The sequence below is a fragment of the Talpa europaea genome (assembly GCF_964194135.1).
Source record: "Talpa europaea genome assembly, chromosome: 7".
NCBI lineage: Eukaryota > Metazoa > Chordata > Mammalia > Eulipotyphla > Talpidae > Talpa > Talpa europaea.
In genome coordinates, this window is record NC_140074.1 from 12380058 (window position 1) to 12395081 (window position 15024).

Genomic DNA, 15024 nt, shown 5'->3' on the forward strand with positions numbered 1-15024 from the left:
ATGGGTGAGGGGGTGCTGCCTTACAGAGATGGTATATCCAGAGACTCCCCAGACCTATGCAGGAGAATCAGTCTTTGCCTTCTTGGGTTAGTACATTTCTAACCCTTTCTTATAAGAAAAAAAAATTTAAAAATCCAAACTTCTATTTCTGGCTTCTCTGTAGTCTGCTAAATCACCACTTTAAATATTTAAAGGTTTCCAGCATACATAGCAAGCTGATGCAATAAATGCAAAAAAGGAAGCTGATCTATAAGAGGCAAGGGAAATTAGTAGAATTACTAATTCCCAGACCATGTAGGAATGAGTGGTGGAAACTTTGAACATTTAAGCCAATCAAAGATAAGCCAAAGATGGTGAATTTAGAGGTTTTAATATCACATATTAAATTGCAAACTCATTTAGCATGTGACCATCAATATGGGTAAAATGCAGAAGATGATGTTTATATTTTTCCTGAGCTAGTTAGAGGATTTATCTGCGTAGCAATAAGCTTTCCAAGCTGGAACAGTAGGGAAGAGGCTAGACTTTATAATTTATTATTGTTCCACTTACCATTGTATTTTGTGCCAGCAGTTACACTTTAGCTAAGATCTTTCTGAATAACTTCAGTTCATCAGTCAGAAGAATAATTTCTCAAGGGCAAAGGCCAAGAGTCCTGCTTCCCCCCAACTGAGCCAAATATTGCTCCTTTACCTTAAAGGGTGCTGGAAATATCACATGATATATGGTATCTGGACATTTGCAGAGCCAAGGAGATTCTCAGTTCTTGGGGATGCTTATGGAAACTTTAATAAACTATTACTGTGAGGAAGTAGAAAGAGCCTGGACTAGTCACAAAGTCCAATATCAAATCCTGTTCTGTCACTTTCTGTGTGAACTGGGTTATTCAGGCTCTTTCTAACACCACATTTCCTCACCTGTGAAATGGAACTCTTATGTCAACCTCATAGATTGTTGCACAGATGAGATGAGATGCTATGAAGCAATCTGCAGCCACTGCAGCACAAGTTCGATTCCCAGCCAGCCAGGCAGCTACCCACATAGCACAGCAGACCTCTCTTGACTCACCACTGCTCCCCTCAGCAGTGTACTTTGGTCAATCTGCCTGTTCTGTTCCCCACTCTGTCTCTAGTGAATCCTCTCACCCTGCTGTGCCTCTGGCCTGTACCCCGGTGCTTGTATAAATAAATAAATCTTAAAAAAAAAAAAAGACTTCAATTCTCAGAGCCTACTTCCTGATGTACAAATTATACCCACAGACCAGGTGGTGTTGTGGAATAAATACTTTCTAAGTTTTCTTCTGAATATCCACCATCTAGATTAGGACGTTCTTTCCATATTGGGATACTGAGTCATACTTTTACTCATGGTAATTCACTAAGAAGCATTATTGTCAGTCATTAGAATTACTAGTAACTCCAAGTGATTCCCATGGAAGAATTTAGCAGCTAATGAAGTCATTCACAATAAATGAATTTGCTAACTAAAATGTGGTACAGTCTTATGAAGAAAAGAATTTCTTATAATTAGAATTAAAAGGAAGTATCATTCAGCTTCTGAGTTGTATGTGGGTGAATATTTGTTGATATCACAAATAAATCGAGTCTGTGAAGTAGGATTAAACATGAGCACAAGCCATTTGGACATTAAAGGAAATGTGGAAGGCTGTGTTCTGATCGCTTCCCATTCTGAGATGCTGTTGAGTACTGCTGTCCTAAAATATAACTTTGCCTGCAAGGATCCTGCAGGCTAATTTCAGCCGCTGGGAACCTGCCCAATTTGTCATTGGATTTAAGGTACTCTGCCGTAGGCAATGACTGACATCTGTCTCTGGATCTAGGGGGAGCTTGTACTGGGAACCATAGTCCCCAGCCCTCAAATGGAACCTAATGGAAAGTGATAAGTCATAGTTATAGGTCTAAATGTTTTTGTCAGACTAATTGTGGGACTTGGTTGTGAGATTTATACACACAGGGAAGAGTTCCCTAGACGATGCAGGGATCGATGTTGCTATAACTGTGACCAATGCCTTTATTGACACAGACTAGCAAGGAAATTACATATCTGGGGTTCCTACACATTGAGGTGTTCTGTCATATCATGGGGCCTCCTGTAATAGCTGTCAAGTTCTGTGGGTTTTGCAGTCAGCCAGACCCAAATTCAGTCCCTACCTGTGCAAGTTTTGGCAGGCTTTTCTCTGGTAAAATGAGGGTAAAGATAGTACCTTCCTCATACAATGAAGGGGAGAATTAAATGACATAATGCATAGTGCATGCTTCATAAAGTGCTTTTCACATAGGGTGTCTTGAAATGTTATTATATTTATTATTGTTGTTATTTTTTTTTATTTTTTTTATTTTATTTTTTATTTTTTTATAGAGGCATGCTTTATTTATTTGTTTGCTGGGTTGTTTGTTTTGTTTATACATGCACTGGGTACAGTCAGAAGCGCAGAGGGTGAGAGAATTCACCAGAGCCAGAGCGGGGAGCAGAGCAGGCAGAAGGACCGAAGTACACTGCTGAGGGGAGCAGCGGGAGCGGCAGGAGAGGTCTGCGCGCCATGTGGGACCCTCCTCCGGTGGCCGGGGAGCAGCCGGGGATCGAACCGGCGCCGCAGAGGCCGCGGGCAGCTTCGCAACCCAGCGCTCAACCGCTGCGCCACCAGGGAGGCCCTATTATTGTTGTTATTAATAATAAAATCTGGGGCTCTGAGAAAGTTGCCCAAGGTCAGGCAGCTAACAACTGAGAAAGTTGCCCAAGGTCAGGCAGCTAACAACTGGCAGAGCAAAGGTAAGCACCCAAGTCTTTCTGCCTGTGATTATACCACATGTTGCAAAAGAGAAGTGACTGTGGTTATTGTGAGGGCACCTGTAGCAAAGACAGAATTTGCCTCCAATTGCTGTTGTGAAACAGTCAGTTGTGAGCAGAATCTTGTCAGCTGACTCCAGAAGGCATTCAAAATCTGCCACATCCATCTTTCTTAATTCCCATCTTTCTTCCCACAGGCTGCCCTGCTGCTACAGAAAGACTCTACACCTGGTCTCCGGAGAACTCTTGAAACCAGTCAAACCTAAACAGACCTACATAGGAGTTGGAGTTAAAATTTAACAAAATAAATACTAGGCGTTACCACAGGTTAGCTTCTTTATTTTGTTTGTCTTTTCTTTGTCTACACCACTCTCATACCTGATGTTGGAATGGTGTTCTGTGTGAGACACTCTCTTTCCAAATTCCAAATTGAGATTGGGACACAGGTGCCTCTGTTTTTTTTTTTTCCTTCTCCCAAAATTTCTAGAGCTTTTCTTTTGCACAGCCGTTACTATGCTACCTGGAAAAGACAAAGGGAAGGTGAAAAGTGAAGGTGAGAAATGGTAGGGAGTGCCTATCATGGGCCGGGAGCTGAGGGTAGCGGTAAACTGAACTCTCCACATTTTACAGCCCAATAGTAACACTGAGATCGTCCACAAGTGTAATTGTCTGATTTTCATAGAGCCTTGAGAAGTCTCATAAGAAATGAGTTGGTGTTTTTCTAGACTGTGATGGTCTGTTCAGAAGTGTTCTAGCCCAACTCTCTTTGTATTTTGTATTATTTACTTACTGTTGTGTAACAGGTTACTCCAAAATTTAGCAGACTGAGACTGAAAACATTTATTTTTTTGCAATTTCTGTGGGTCAGGAATTTGGGGCAACTTAGATGTTCTTTGACCCACGGTTCTTTCATAAGGTGGCAGTCAAGCTATCAGCGGGGGCCGTATGCATCTCAAGACTTGACTGAAGAACCTGCTTCCAAACTCCCTTGCATAGTTACTGACAGGCCTCAGATGATCTGCTTCTAAGCTTACTCATACCTCTTCTTCACCAGTCTACCTACAACATGGCAGATGATTCCTGCAGGTGAGCAATCCAAGGGTAAGCAAAAGGGGAACCCAAGATGGAATTTTATAACCTAATATCGGAATCAACAATCTAGCACTTCTGCCATGTTCTGTTTATCAGGAGCAAGCCAATAAATAGGGCCCCACTCTAGCAAAGGAGATTACCCTAGGATTTGAGAGGATGGCGATACAATTCAGCAGGGATTATCAGACACCTTTTTAGAGAGGCTGTCTAGCACAGCCATCTTCACCTCTATAAATGCCTCTTGGGTTACAGGTCACAGTATAGATTTCTGTGATTAACCCCAATTCTTTGGTAGAAATGGTTATAGGCATTTGATAAACTACCTATCTCAAGTGAGTTTAGGCAAGTCTGCTGTGATGATGATGGCTTGTAAGGCCGTATAGTGGACACATCCTTCTAAGGCAGCTTCTGGTAATATTTGCTTTCTGTTTGCTATTGAAGATGCATATTGGGATGTAATCACGAAAACTCCAATGAGTGGCTGATGAGATGAACTACAAATACAGCAGATTCGTGTACTGGCATTACCGAAATTGTTCTAACCCCGAAAGTACTTAAGCTCATTAGATCACAGATTAAAGTCAAGAAATCTGAATTGAACTCCAGTCTTGCTTCTAACTAGCTCTTTACATTGGACAATCATTTCCTCATTTGGAAACTATTAAGTTTAGACTGAATGATTTTGAAGGGCCCTTCCAGCTCTAACAGTCTGTGTTTCTTTGTTTATGGGTGTCATTCTTCTTCATGAGCTTCATGTAAAACCAAGTAAATGATCTTGCTACAATCTTGTGTTGTTGGCACAAGTTGTTTGGTTTGGATATTGTCTATCATTCGGCAGTTTTCTAGTTTCAGTTTATGGAAATTGCTTAAACACATTCTCACCAGTCTTGTATGGAAAAACAGTGACTATTTATTGAAATCTTAACCCAGGCTCATAAGTTGAGCACTTTATGGGCATTCTCACATAATCCTACTTACAATCCTATAAAGTAGATACCTTTTTATTGGTTGATAGAAGAAGAAACCAAGTACTTAAAAGTAATTTCCGGAACAAGGTGATGATTAAGGTATGGCTTAAAGGAAGGTGGGTCCTAACACCACATACCATTTTCTGACAAGTTCCCTAAATGTGTGTTGCTGAGCAGAGATGGCCTGTCTTGGCCATTTGGAAATGCCTGTCTTGGCCTTGTGATTTTTTTTCCCCCTTTTTGCTGTAATTAAAAAAAAAATTCCTCATAGGCAGCAGTCCTTCTGTCCACTTGTTACTATGCAGGTGCTTCTTTTCACCAACTCTCTCCCTCTGCAGGGCAGCAGCTTTCTTGCCTGCCCCGTGACCTGTAGCTGCCAGGGCTTCTCTTCACTGGCCCCCCTCAGCAGAGGCAGCTGTCCTCAATGCTACTTGCCTGCGACCAGGCAGGCCTCTCTCTTAGCAAACCTGTCCCTTTTGGGGCAGCCCCCTCTGTCCCTTTTGTCTGTGTAAGTGTCCTTTATTCTTCTCTCCCTTTTATAATAAACCTGCCGTTTTGGATATAAAAAAAATCTTCATGAATGTGCATCTATTTAAAAATGTTTCTTGTGTTTTGGTTAGTAAGAGAGCTGCAAAATGGAAATGCCTGTCTTGGCCCTTTTTAGCCCTCCTGGAGGGATAGCCATAGGTTCCTTGTTGCTGTTGCTGAAAGTTCTTTCAAAGCAGGCACGACTTTGAGATTAGTTTTTGTTGTTGTTGTATTTTTTTCCTTCTTCTCCTTTAGGCATTTAGTCACACAGCTAGAATTTAGAATTGAATTTGAGCACACTGTACAACAGTCTGCAGGAATCCCAGTGGGAGCCCCCTGGCAAAGTATATGTCTAGATCCTGGTGGTTCTTAGTTCATGCTTAGTTCATGTAACTTAGAAGCTGCTACACAAGCCAATCCCTGCTATGGGCTGATGGGAGGACATCAATCATTTTCAGTAGCTCTTGTTCCTAAGTAGCTGCTCTGGGAGTGAGCCCTTTGGAGTTGGAAGAAATACTGCTTTATGTAGCCATTGTTTGGCTGTTGCTATAAGGAAAATTTCCAAGAAGAAACCATTCCAAAGATTTTACTAGTTCAGAATGACTGCCCTAGAATGATCAAAGCTATAAAGTAAGTAGGCATAATCATTAATATTTATGGAGACTTTTGCGGAGGCTTTGTTTTTATCTAAGGAAGTTCTTTCATCTACTTTGGGTGACAGGTACTATTATTATCTCCACCATGCAGATGATGTATGGAGATTTTTAGAGACTCATCCATTTGCAACCACATGGGTAGAACTGGAGGGGATTATACTAAGTGAAATAAATGAGGAGAAAGACAAATACCAGATGGTTTCACTCATATGAGAAACAAAACAAAGGACAGACAAAAACCAAACCAAACCAAAAAAAAAAAAAAAAAACCCAGAAACTAGAAATGTGACTATAGAATGGAGGTTACTCAAAAGGGAGGGTCAAGGAAAGGAAGCAGACCAGGGAAGGGGTCCAATAGCTTCCGGTGGTGGACCATAGATGCCTTGAGGGTAGTTGAAGATGCGTGAACCTGTACCTTGGGTCATATATACAGAGCTGTAAACCAATGTTATCTCTATTTAAAAAAATAATACAAACAAAAGCCAAGATACAATTCCTGTAATGGGGTAAGCTGAACTAGAACCTGGGTCCTTCAGAATCCAAAATCAGTGTTCACATCATGACCTGCAAGTAAGTTAGGGCTTTTTAAAATTTTAACCCCCAAAATGTAGACCTGTGCTAATGCTGAACTTATAACGTATACAAAATTTAAAATTTTTATATTGATTGCATGTTGAAATGATTGGATTAAGATATATCATTAAGATTAATCTCACGGGGCCTCCCTGGTGGCGCAAGGGCTTAATCACCGCACTATGAAGCAATCCGAAGCCTCTGCAGCATGAGTTCAATCCCCGGCCGGCCAGGGAGCAACCCACATGGCCCAGCAAACCTCTCCTGTCTCACCCGCTGCTCCCCTCAGCAGTGTATTTCAGTCAGTCTGCCTGTTCTGTTCCCCACTCTGTCTCTGATGAATCCTCTCATCCCCCCACACCTCTGGCCTGTATCCCAATATGCATCCCTGTATGCATAAATGAATAAATCTTAAAAAAATGATTAATTTAAGTAGTTCAATATTTTAAAGATGAGTACTAGAAACTATTTTTTTCTAAAGATTTATTTATTTATTTATACAAGCACTGGGTACAGTCAGAAGCACAGGAGGGTGAGAGAATTCACCAGAGCCAGAGCGGGGAGCAGAGCAGGCAGAAGGACCTAAGTACATTGCTGAGGGGAGCAGCGGGCGGCAGGAGAGGTCTGCGCGCCATGTGGGACCCACGCCAGGCGGCCGGGGCTCGAACTGGTGCTGCATAGGCTGCGGGCAGCTTGGCAGCTTTGCAGTCCAGCGCTCAACCCCTGCGCCACCAGGGGAGGCCCGAGTATTAGAAACTTTAAAATAACAAGTAATCCGTATTATATTTCTACTGGACAGTGCTAGACATGAGTATGGGTCGATTTAATAGTAAAGGAAATGTATCTAGGAAAGTTGATTGAGTCCCAAACTTGGAAATCCTTGAAGAACATTTTTTAATCACTCTGAATGGGCCATATATTGCCCAGAGTTTATAGAAACACACAGTGTCTTCTCAAGCTTCATGACTTTCATATTGCACCATACGCACAATTTTAACATATCAATAGCCACAATTGTCTGAGCCAGTCACCTTTTCCAGTGATGCTTGTTGTGTTTTATGAAGTGATTAAGTAGTTAGAAAAAAGCTACCGAGAATGGAGGGAAGAAGAGGGCACAGTTCTGCAAGGGAATTATAAGACAATTGTGTAATTTCCAGCTAAAAGTGGTGAAAGTAAAGGCACTAAGTCATTAACCCAGGGTGCACTCTCTGGCAGGCCTTTGGCAAGAAGCATATATAATACCTACTTAAGTGGGTCACAGCCTAATTGTTAATTTCCTTTCATAGGGTTTGTTTCATTTTCTGTTGTCTGAGTTATTTCCAAGATGATGCTTTAAATAGCTGTGAAGGCATCCGTGGAGGCAGTCAAAATTTCCAGAGTGGTCATCATTAACTTTTTCGGTCAGTATTTCTCCACCTTCCAATGAGTTTTCAGCAGAATCTGAGCTATTTCCCTGGATTCCAACCAACAAGCTGTTATCAGAATTCTCCAGCCACCCCTGGATACCATTGCCAGTGAACTGGAAAGAATTGTGTAGGAGGAAATGCCAGCCTTGCTGAATCAGGCAACTTCTTCAACCCAAAATTATCGTGAATGCCTTCATGAGACCACAGGAGGTTCAGGCAGCACAGGCCCAGCTCCCTCTGATTGGCTCAGTCAAGGAAGGGCACTGTCCAGGGTAGTGAAATGTTCCATTTCAGTGCAGAGACGAGCCAGCAGAGGCAGGCTGAAACACAGGCAGCAGTGTGATTACTAGCCCTCTGAGTTCTGTGGTTTCTTTGATGTGGTTAGATTGTGGATGAAAGAAGACCTACGTTAACCCTAGGTTCATATTTGCAATTTGCATCTAGTTTGGATGAGGCTGTGTGGTCAGATTGAATAGTCCCCCAAATGACTCTAATTTGGAAGTTTAGTTGAAGCAAGCTTTGTAGTCAAGTGCGTTAGAGTTGTGTAGTGATTTTACAAGTTAAGAGCTCGGATCTTTCTCAAATTTATTTCACCCCCCTGAATTTCAATCTGTAAAATGGGTTTATTCTACCTCCCTCTGGGGTTGTTATCAAATTTAATTGAGATGTGTATGTCAAAACACCTAGCATCCAATACAAGGAATACAATAAATTAGTCCAAACTTTTCCTTTTAAAGCCTTAATATAAGTAGCTATTTCCCTGGTGAAAACAAAGTCCAACCTTTGATAATAAAACTTACCCTAGCTTTTTATTTCCTTTAACTATTTGGATATTATTTGATACTAATGATGGCTTCAGATTATAATGATGATTAATTATTTTCTTTTATTCAGTGTATTCCCAAGGTGTGGCTCTGTGTTAAATACTTTTCATATATTTTCATGTAAAATCATGGTAACTCCATGAGGCAGATATTATTTTCCCTATTTGTAAATGAGGAATAAGATTAAGGAAAATTAAATACCTTACTCAAGGTTGTGAAACTAGGTAGTTGAAAACCTGAGATTTGAACCGAGGTGTGGTGTGACTAACTCTAATGCTGTCACTCGTAATGGTCATGTTATATTGTATCTATGCTACTATATTGTATCTATGCTACTTATTTTTCCTCAAACTACAAGATTTTTTGTGTTCATAAAAGGTCATCAAAACATGCCACAAAAAGAAATCATCCCAACTCTAAATATCTTAAATCCTTGAAATTCATTTAATATCTTTTTAAAACAAAAAGTTTAATTGAAAGACAATCAGGAAATCACTTTGATGAAAGGAAATCGAATTCTTACTCTGTGTGGACATTTAGAGAATGATTGCCTTCTGTGGAGAAAAGAAAATAAATTATGTTTAATCCAAAGTCTGAAATAAGTAACGATAGAGATAAATACAATTTAGAAATAATTATAGTACTCGAGGTTTATTATTAATATTATTATTGAAATAATATTATTAATGTTTCAGGAAAAATGGAGAATTTGCAAACCTGCAGGTTTGTGTTTCTTTAGGGGTTTGAATATTAACTACTATTGTCTAAGAGCTCCAAGGTGACATACTAGCCAGCTGCTCCCATGTCACCAAATATGAGAATATTTCATATGTGTGAGAAATTTGAGAATATGAAAAATAAAACACAATCCAAACATTAAAGTAGGAAAAGCTATTCCTGAGACCAAAGAAAGAAACTTCAGTAAATAAAGACACAAGCCATTGAGCCTTTCCATGGCAGAGGTGGGGAGGTACTTCTCTGTCCAGTTAACACTCTGCAAGCCTGTTATTTGTTAGCAAATAACACTCTGCAAGACTGTTATGCCCTGGGGTCATATTAAAATTAATTTTCCTGCATTTTGCTAAAAACAAACAAAAGACAAATGTCATTCTAATTAACCAATATTGTCAAGTGCCATTTGTTGCTTGGACTGACTTTTCTAAAATTTGCTCTTTCCTTAAATCTGTGTCTCTCTAGAATATTAAAAGCCCTGTACACAACAGGTTGATTTAACTAACTGTGAGATCATTCAGAATAAGTAAAGCATCGTTGACTAATTGGTTTATCAATGTAATTCCCAATAGTCTCAGAAGAAAATTAGTAAAATCTCATTGGGACAACAATATCTTTTCTATTAAGCTTGTTATGGGCCATTTTTATTTTGTACTTTTAAAAATATGTATTTTACATCATTCTTGTACAATGTATGCTTTCTCCTCTCAGGTGTAGTCCCCACGAAATTCCTACCACCAGTTCACCTGGTCCCATCACCATAGTCCCATAGTGCTCGTCTCACACCTGTTTCTATCCTTCTGCCTCTTCCTCCCCTGCAGAATGTCTCTGATTTATAGTAGCCTGTTGAATTTGATTTTTTATTATAATTACTCCCCCCCCCGTCCCTTATTTGTTTCCTCTACATTCCTCCTATAACTGAAACCATCTGATTTTTTTTTCTTTTAGGCTTATTTCACTGAGCATAAACCCTTCCAGCCCTATCCATGTTGTGAATGGCATGAGTTTATCTTTTTGATGGCTGAGTAATATTCCATTGTGTATGTACCACATCTTCTTGATCCAGTCATCTATTTTTGGGCATTTGGGTTGTTTCCATAGCTTAGCTATTGTAAAAAGTGCTGCAATAAACATAGGGGTGCAGGTGTCCTTTTAAATTAAAGTTTTTGTGTCCTTTGGGTAGATTCCTCCATGTGGAATTGCTGGTCATATGGTAGATCCATATTTAATAATTTGAGGGTCCTCCACACAACTTTCCATGGTGGTTGGACCAGTTTGCATTCCTACCAGCAATGTTAAGAGGGCTCTTTTTTCTCCTAAAGGGTGATTTGAAATCTTTGAGAGAATGTTTTATATTCAGTATAGGTCTCCCGTAACTTTAGAGTTTGGTGTGACCCCTCCTGGGTACTTAATGATGACTACTGATGTTGATATGCTAGCTGAGAGAACTTAGCCTTCTCTCATTCTATTCTCTGTTCTGCATCCAGTTCTTCTCCATGGTGTTCCTTCTTCCTGGAATAGGCCCCCTTATTCCTATTTATTATTTATTTAATAAATTATTTATTAAATTATTTCCTACCCTCAGACCCATCAAATCCTACTCTTCTTCAGGTCTCTGATTAAATGTCAGTTACCCAGAGTTCCTTTCTTTTTCCCCTTGAGAGACAAGCCAGTTATATGATTTGCCCTTAGATTACTCTTAGATTAATTACTCTTAGATTAATTTATCTTTCTTAACACCACCAAGATGATCACCAGGCCTTCACAGGGACCAGCACAGAGTCCTACCTTTTTTTTTTTAAGATTTTTTTTATTTATTTATACAAGAGCTGGGGTACAGGCCAGAGGTGTGGGAGGGTGAGAGGATTCACCAGAGACAGAGTGGGGAACAGAACAGGCAGACTGACTGAAACAGACTGCTGAAGGGAGCAGCGGGTGAGACAGGAGAGGTCTGCTGTGCCATGTGGGTATCTCCCTGGTCAGCCAGGAATTGAACCTGAGCTGCAAAAGCTGCGGACAGCTTCATAGTGCTGCACTCAATCCGCTGCGCCACCAGGGAGGCCCAGAGTCCTACTTTTTATTGAATCTTGAAAGGCAAAATTTCTTTTATCAGCCCTAAATGACTAATCTTGGCTTCTTAGAGAATGAAACTCTTGAGCTCAATTTATCTTGATATAGAAAAATAGATATGTGACTCTCTTACTGGTTACATCTTTTGGGTCTGAAACTAGTATATAATAGAGGTTCTCTATAATTTAGTCAATAAAAGTCACACACAGGGGCTTTTTTTTTTATATGACCCAGAAAAGAATACAGGCACTTAGATAACCATCACTTGCAAACTATTCTGCAGAATCTCAGTGCTTCATAAAAACACTAGCATGTAGAAAGGAAATGAGTTACTAACAATTAAATAGAGGGGTGAGCACTTTATTGTTGAAAAAATGATCAAAATTATATTTGGGCATTTGGAGATAATAGAGGTTGCTATTTTATTATATGAAAAAAGAAATTCTGTCACTCTACACTCAAGATTCTCTCTCTGGGGGCTGATTTAGAGAGTGCTTAGAGAGTGAGCCTGCTCCATTCCTCAAACTTAGAAGCAATTTCAATTGAATGTTTCATGTTTGATCCTTGGAACTATTCTAGGAGTTCAGGCTTTGAGTTTTTGTCTCTTATTCTTTTGAAAAAAAATCATTTTAATCGGTTTTCCATTCAGTAATCAATTCCACATATACAGAATTCTGCAATTCCAGAGGAAACTTCACATCCTAAGTGATAAAGAAAGTGCATTGATTCTAAAAGCTCTTTAGCAGCCTACACTCAATTGTTATTAGTAGTTTTTTCTTCTTATATTAAAAAAATCCTCTTTAAGACAAAGTAGCATGTCTCACTAATAATATACCTGGGTTTTATCTTCCTGCACCCTCCTTGTCCAGTAGCTCAGGCAAACTCTCTGGGTTTCTAATCTTGAAAGGATTTATGTTTTTAAAACTGCCATTGCTATTTACACGGGTCATCATGAACACGGGTCATCTTTGCATGAGGATCTTTGAATCAATAAATATTCCCTTTGGCTTGTTTGAGAAAGTCAGTTGATGTCCTTTCTATATCACTTGTCATCAGAGAAGCTTGTGACCCTCCAATTCTGACTGTGGGGAAACTTGTCAATATTCTCATTGCCTCCCTCAGTGTCAGTCATTTCATAGTCATCTTTTGTGGTTTTATTATTATTATTGTTGTTATTATTACTATTGATCAAGTGATTTCAACAATAGCTTATCTGTTCAAGTCTACTTTTCCTTCCAGTTCAATTTTCTAATTCTAGACTAATTTTTTTAAAAAGATACTAATGTTAAGAAAACAGCATAGCAATAGCAAACATAAGCAAATGCAATGAAACCCACTGACAGAGCAGCCACAGGGAAACTCAGATCCAACACAATGAATGTAAAATAATGTCAGCCTCTTTTGCCTCAGGCTGGAAAGGGGAACATAGGAAGTGTGGGTGGTGCGCAAAGGAAGAACAGGACATGTCACTGTATTTCAGGAAATCGAGAGGTGAAAATAGATTCCCATATTCCCATTATTCTATGGGCCTAATCTCCCTAGATAAAATGGGAGCCACCCGATCGATGGTAGGATTTCAGGAAGCACTACCACTGATTTAGGAGCCAGTTTGGTAATATTTGAACTGAAATGGTTTACTGCCACCAGGTGGCGGCAAATCACAGGACTATGTAGGATTTGGGATTCAAAACTTAATTACAGAGGGGTGGAGTTAAAGGCATGTAACACTTGCACTCCTTACCTCCTTTGTTATTTTATTCTTGTAAGAAAAGAAAAATGTATCTTGTATATATCATTTTTAAAGTATTTTATACGCAGCAAAATCTATTCCTAACTGAAATAGAACCTATTTGTGCTTAAGAATTAAGTATAGATGACTGGATCAAGAAGATGTGGTACATATACACAATGGAATATTACTCAGCAATCAAAAAAGATAAACTCACGCAGTTTGCAGCAACATGGATGGAGCTGGAAGGGATCATACTCAGCAAAATAAGCCAGAAAGAAGAAAAATACCGGATGGTCTCACTCATAGCAGGAATTTAGAAAACCTAAATAAGGGACCAAGAAAAAGACTAATTATAATAAAGTAAAAATCAAAATCAACAAGCAACTATAAACCAGAGATGCACTGTGGTGGGGAGAAGAGGGAGTAGGGTCAAAATAAGGGGGGGTGGGAATTATATGGGGAATATAACCAAGATGAAATTGCCTACGTTGTGCAAAAATGAAAAATGATGTAAAAATATATAAAATTAAATAAAATTAAAACAATAATTAAGTATGTAGGCAAGCACACACATATACACCACAAATATGTATATATATAAACTGTCTATGTCCAAAATATCTATAAGTGCATAGAACAAGCAATGCTTATCTCTAAGGTAATGGGATTATAAGCAGAAGGTTCAAGGGAGCTATTAATACTTTTGTATTATTTGAGTTATAACATAAGCATATCTTTTCATGAAAAATCAAAATATTGGCTTTAAAAAAACCAAAAAACAGAAGAAAACAGCCCTTAACTGGTAATCCCTTGAAATCAAAACACTGGATATTCACTTATTATCACTGTCTGTTCCAGAAGTGCTGTCACTATGGTGTCAGTCTGCCACCTATTTTTTCCTAAATTATGTTTATTGAGGTAAAGTATGTTTACATTGGTTTTTCTGCTGTGAGGGTTAAAGGTTTAAACTTGTACAAATGTATATTTTCACACCCTGCCCATCACCAATACCACAGCAATCTTCTACCACATTCCCTTGGGACCCTTCCCTCTCACCAACTCCCACCATATCACCCTCCCTCTCTGGTTTGCTCAGTATGTAGTCAGATGTTAAGAGTTTTTTACTGGTTTGATTTTTCACTGACCCTTTGGTAGGTTTCTCTATGTCCCACATGTAAGTGATACCATCTGATATTTGTCTTTCTCCTTCTGACTTATTTTGCTTAGCATTAAACCTCTCCAGTTCCATCTATGCTTTTGCAAATGGCAGTTCATTTTTTATATAACGGAATAGTATTCTATTGTGTGTACAAACACACACACCACCACCACCACCACCACCACCACCACCACCACCACCACCACCACCATATTTTTCTGATCCACTTCTCTGTCCTTGGGCACTTAGGATGTTCTCATAACTTAGCTACTATAAATAGTGATGACATAGGAGTGCATATATCTCTTCAAATTTGTGTTTCTGTATTCACTTAAAAATAAATCTACCATATTATCCAGCAATTCCCACCTGCTTTTCAGTACTTCCAACTGTGTCCAGTATTACTTGCCCCTCCCATTCAGAATATTCCAGGTCTCTTTTAAATATGCATCAGCCTGCTTCTAATGCAAACAGTT